Consider the following 5,898-nt stretch of genomic DNA (forward strand, 5'->3'; position numbering starts at 1 on the left):
TTGAATTATAAGGTATTTTGGGACTCTTGAGGAGCCTACATTCTTATTTTCCCAGTGGCTTCAATAGTTCACATACTGACAAGCAGTGTTTAAGTACTCCTTTGCTCTACATCCTTGGCAACATGACATGTTTTTATGCTAGCCATTCTGACAAGGGTGAAGTGGAATCTCAATATGGCTTTGATACATTTTTCATATGTCTATGGCTGTTTACACTTATTTTGACAAATCTCCGTGTGTGTGTGTGTGTGTGTGTGTGTGTGTGTGTGTGTGTTAGAGTACCTCTCATGTGCATATGTGGAAACCAGAGATTGATATCAGGAGAAATGACACAGTTGCACATGGCAGGAGAAATAGAGCTCACTAAGGCAGTTAAATTGCTAAACAAACAAAACTGAACTAAATAAAAAAATAATAATTTGGGGAAAGATAATTTATGGAACTCTAAATGGAAAGGCTATGAATGAGTAAAGTATGGTTTTTAATCAACTAGGAAAGATATAAGAAACAAAAACTACTTTTGAGATGAGGAGTCCTATGTCGTAATTCAAAGCAAATAGAAATATGTTTAAAGCTTCCTGTCCTGGCCGCCATCGGAGAGCAGCAGCTATGGCCCTGCGTTACCCTATGGCCGTGGGCCTCAACAAGGGCCACAAAGTGACGAAGAACGTCAGCAAGCCGAGGCACAGCCGGCGCCGCGGGCGCCTCACCAAGCACACCAAGTTCGTGCGGGACATGATCCGAGAGGTCTGCGGCTTCGCGCCCTACGAGCGCCGCGCCATGGAGTTGCTCAAAGTGTCCAAGGACAAGCGCGCATTCAAGTTCATCAAGAAGAGGGTGGGCACGCACATCCGCGCGAAGAGAAAGCGGGAGGAGCTGAGCAACGTGTTGGCAGCCATGAGGAAGGCGGCGGCCAAGAAGGATTGATGAACCCTCCCCCATAAAAGATCATGGCTCCTAAAAAAAAAAAAAAAAGAAATATGTTTAAAGAAATGAAAGAAATTATGCTTAAATAATAACAAGAAGGCAGACATATGCAGTTTAGTGTAAATGTGAATTATTACATCAAATGTGAATGGGTTAAATAATCCAACCAAAGTCAAGATTACCAAGATCTGTGAGGTTTTATCTATCTATCTATCTATCTATCTATCTATCTATCTATCTATCATCTACCTATCTACCTACCTATGTAAGATCTAACTAATTGTATGCTATATGTAAGCAACACACTTTAGAGCAGTGGTTCCTAATCTTCCAATGGTTTCCATCCTTTAATACAGTTCTTGATGTTGTAGTTACCCCAACCATAAAATTATTTCAATGCTCCTTCATAAATATTATTTTACTACTGCTATAAACATCTGATATGCAACAACCCACTCCCCAACCTGCACTCAAGAAGCTTGTGACCCATGGGTTGAGAACTACTGCATTAAATTTAAAAAACAAAATCAGATTAAAAATGGAAATAACTAAAAAATGCATATTATACAAATGGAAACCGTAAGAAAGAGTGGATCATCAGAGTAAATGTAATTTCAAGCATGTAATAATACTAAAGATAGTAAGAAACGTGTTGTAGTAATTGTAGCACATTACAGAAGTCCCTGAAGTTTGGACATGCAATTGCCAACTTATTATATGACCCAGCACATGCCTATGTAAAACATACCTGTGAATGCTTATAGAAGCTAAGGTCTAAAAAGTAGAAGTCATCTAAATGTCCCTCAGTTGGTAAATAGATAAATAAAGTATGAGAATCCAGACTGGATATTATTTGACAAAAAATTTGGTAAGTATTTGTAGCAATATGGATGAACCTTGGAAAGTTATATACCAGCCACAGAATGCCACATGCCATCAGCGCCATACTCATGAAAGCTCAAGAGCAGACAAGTCTGTGGAAGCAGGCAGTTGGTCACTGGCTGTCATAGCTAGGGTTTCTATTGCTGTGGAGAGACACCATGACCTCGGCATCTCTTATAAAGGAAAACATTTCATTGGGGCTAGCTTACAATTTCAGAGGTTTGGTCAATTATTGTCATAGTGGGAAACATGGAAGAATGTAGGTGGACATGGTGCTAGAGAAGGAGCTGAGAGTTCTGTATCTTGATTCAAAGGCAGCAGATGGAGGCTGTCCTACTGGGCATGGCTTGAGCATCTATGAAACCTCCAAGTCTGCCTCCATGGTGACACACTTCCTCCAGCCAAGCCACACCTACTGCAACAAGGCCACACCTCCTAATAGTGATATTTGTTACCAGCATTCAAACACATGAGTTTATGAAGGCCATTCCTATTCAAACCACCACACTGGGTGTCCTTTGAATGGTGAAATGGACATGAGAACACTGTTAGCTTGTGAAGCATATCTTGTGTGGCAGCAGTGGCAATGATTGTGTAACTTTGACAGTGAATTAAAATCCAGTCAATTATACATGCAAAATAGGTGGATTGCACATTGTGTGACTTATATTGAAATAAAGTTGTAAAGAAAAAGTTCCTAAATATTGAGAGTAAGACAAGGCTATGATGAGACATTTTGTATATACGAGGCAAAGCCATATGGTAATAGACACACACACACACCACAGCCAAAGTACTATGAACAGTGCAGACATCCGTGACAGCACAAAAACCAGTGTTGAAATTCCTCTGCACAGACATTTACTTATTTAAATATATGCATAGCCACCCCTGCCTTCACCCACATGGAAGATCAGAGGATAACTTGTGGGAAATTTGCTTCTCTATGTGGGGCTGAGGTATCGAACTCAGGTTATCAGGCTCAGTCCCAAGTACCTTCACCAGCTGAGCCATCTTGCTGGCCCAAGAAATATTTCAAAATGCTCACTCCGTTGACCCAGACATTAGCCGATACTAGGTAAGTAGAAACTGATCAGGAAGGACTCAGTCTTCAAATTCAAATGGCTTCAAGTTATATCTTGTTGTGTGAGAAAATTGCTAAGACGCTTTTCTAATAGTTGACGACAAATGCAGTCCTACCTGATAAGAGAATAAAACACAAAGGGTGTGTGTAAGGACATTGGCCAGACGGAAACTATTTAACTACTCACTGTTAAGCATGTAAGAAGAAAACTGACCTCAACGTCTGCTTTATGTTAACACCAAGGGCTTTCATGTATGGATACCCTGCTTTATTTAATCTTCACAATATCACAAAGCAGGTACAGTTATCAGTAATTTATAGACAAGGAATTTAAGTCTCAATAGAGATCAATAATTTCTAAAAAAAAAAGAAAATACAGCAAGAGCAGCAGGATTTCAGCACTGGCTTTTCTGCCTCTGATGTCTGTGCTATTTGCATGCTTGTGTTTTTTTCTCCTGTGTATTGTATGGCTTTGTCTTCTATATACAAACTGCCTTATCAGGACCATGTTTACATCTCAATATTTAGAAGGTTTTCCTATTGGGGGTTTTCTTTTCTTTCTTTTTTTTTTTCTTGTTTTAAATTTTATTTTATAATTGTAGTGGAGGGAGGATATACTACTGGAATTTTGCCTAATTTCTAATCAATGCTTTAGCTGGCTGTATACAAACTCCTAACTGAATGCCTTAGGAATCTATCCTGTCCTAAGATTAAATATAAAATTGGTTTAGCTACAGATTTTAACGTATAAAAATATTTGGTTTATATCAGAAAAAAAAATTCCTCAAGGTTCAATTTTTCTCTTAGAGGAAACTCCATTTAAATTTTAAACAGAAAATGTAACTTTTTTAATGTGAAACCTTTCGAGGCAATTGCATTTTATTGTATACAAAGATAATCCTTTATTAGGCCAAAGGAAGACAAACTATTCACAGAAAGTTTTAAAGCCACAAAAAAAGCAGGCTAAAAAAAAAAAAAATTGCTGGTTTTGCTCTACTAGTGTGCTGTATTTTCTTCTAGTGTTTCTGCCAGTTGTGCCACTCAGCTTGAGTTCTTTGATTTATGTAGCACTTTGGGGTTTCTCTTAAGTTCATTAGATTCTCAGCATCTTCCCGCTGGGTTGATGAGCTATGGATTCTCTCACTTCCTGCTTTTAGGCCGGATCCACTCTTGTAATGCTTAAGAATACCCAGTAGTCTTTAAAATGTTTATTAAATAAGAATAATGCTGATTAGTACTATGTGCTAATAATTAGTAGTGTCTGCATATTAATAAATATAGTATTTACCCCAATTCTATACCTGATCACTCTTGGCAACATGAATTTGTAAAATTATTTATTTGTATGTGTATGAGTGTTTGCTTAATATATGTTTGTGTACCACATTCACTCCTGATACCCTTTATGCTGGAGGGTATCAGATCCCCTAGAACTAATATTACAGGCATTTGTGTGTCACTGTGTGGATGCCAGGAACCGAACCCTCGTCCTCTGCCATGGCAACAAGTCTCTCAACCACTGAGCTCTCTCTTCATCCCCAGCATAGATGCTTTAAGTTGTGTTTGTGACATATTTCTCTATTTTGTACCAAGGGAGATCCTGATATTAATATGAAAGTTCAAGTAGAAGAGTAAGTGGAAATTAAAATTTTTCTGCAGCAGTCTTGAAGCTCTCTGTTACACACTGCAGAACAATCACAGGAGAGGAGGGAGATAGCCCTTCTGCCTGATCCTGCACAGTGATGCTGGAAGGCTGGCGGGAAGGTTAGTCCCAGAGAATGTTCTTGAGAGTACAGCTCTTTCTGCAGGACCCAAGCGCACTTCTATCTTCCCAGAGTCATGGCATGGGTGTTGAGAAAAGAATGCTGAAACTCTGGCATGGTGGCACACACTTGTAAGTCCAGAGACTGTGAAACTGAATCTGGAAGATTTGAGGCTAGCCTGGGCTACATGTTAAAGTCCTATATTCAAAGAAAGATGTCCTGTCCTAATTGGTGTGTCATGTGTTTTGAGACATTTTTAGAAAATTTTGCACATGAACTGAAAATGGAAATTGTATGGTGGTGGTGGTGATGATGTGTGTGTGTCTGTGTGTGTGTGTCTATGTGTGTGTGTGTGTATATGTGCATATATGGCATGTCAATGCCTGAATTCATTGATTCAGATGCTGTGTGCAGTGATTGGTGACTAAGCTCCTTCTTTGCTTAGGTATGCGTCTGTGGGCCGTCACCCAGTGATACGCAGTATAGCTGCTGTCATCCTCCCTTCCGTTAGAATCACACAGATGTCATAACCATACAACCCTCTGCACCTATCTAGATACACATGTACTTAAATATAGAAAAGGAGTTGTATAACTATGCACATAATTATAACACTTATTACATATAATATGTGTAAGGTGTATTTCAACCTCACCACGCTGACTTCTAAAACTCAGCCATTGCTACTTTTGTCAGGGAATAAACTAAATTAGTTTTCATTCATCTGAGCCTTGCTTGGCTTACTCACGGAAAGGGAAGCGTTTAGTCTGCTTTGAGGGGCAAGCACTTAATGGGAGTTGTAAAAAGAATCAGGTAGAAGAGATCGGATGAAGAATAAATTATAAAATAAAAATGTGTCTTTAGGGAGACATATTCAGTCACTAAAAGGTTTGTCATGGAAGCATGAGAGCCTGAGTTCAGGTCCCTGATATCACATTAAAAACTAGATGTGGCCGAGCAAGTCTTTAATCTAAGCACGGGCAAGTGGAGATGCCTGGAGCTCACTGGCCAGCGAGCCTCAATGATTCAATGATCTCTAGGCGCAGTGAGCAGAACATGTCTCACATGAAGAAGTGATTAAAGATGACACCCAACTCCACCACACACGTGTGTGCACATATAGCTGTGCACCAGCGTGCACATGCCCACAGTGACACGTGCAAAAATGGCACACATAGCACACACAGATGATGAGTTCTAATCAAGCCACTTAGATTTTTCTGCTTCTCATACGTTTGTAGT

General features: G+C 39.5%; 1 pseudogene; it reads left to right on the forward strand.

Annotated features, from left to right (window-relative positions):
- The first annotated feature begins 588 nt into the window (after positions 1-588).
- Positions 589-949, forward strand: LOC114617666 (annotated as a pseudogene).
- Positions 950-5,898: the final 4,949 nt, after the last annotated feature.

This window comes from Grammomys surdaster, unplaced genomic scaffold (assembly GCF_004785775.1).
Source record: "Grammomys surdaster isolate TR1022 unplaced genomic scaffold, NIH_TR_1.0 137, whole genome shotgun sequence".
NCBI lineage: Eukaryota > Metazoa > Chordata > Mammalia > Rodentia > Muridae > Grammomys > Grammomys surdaster.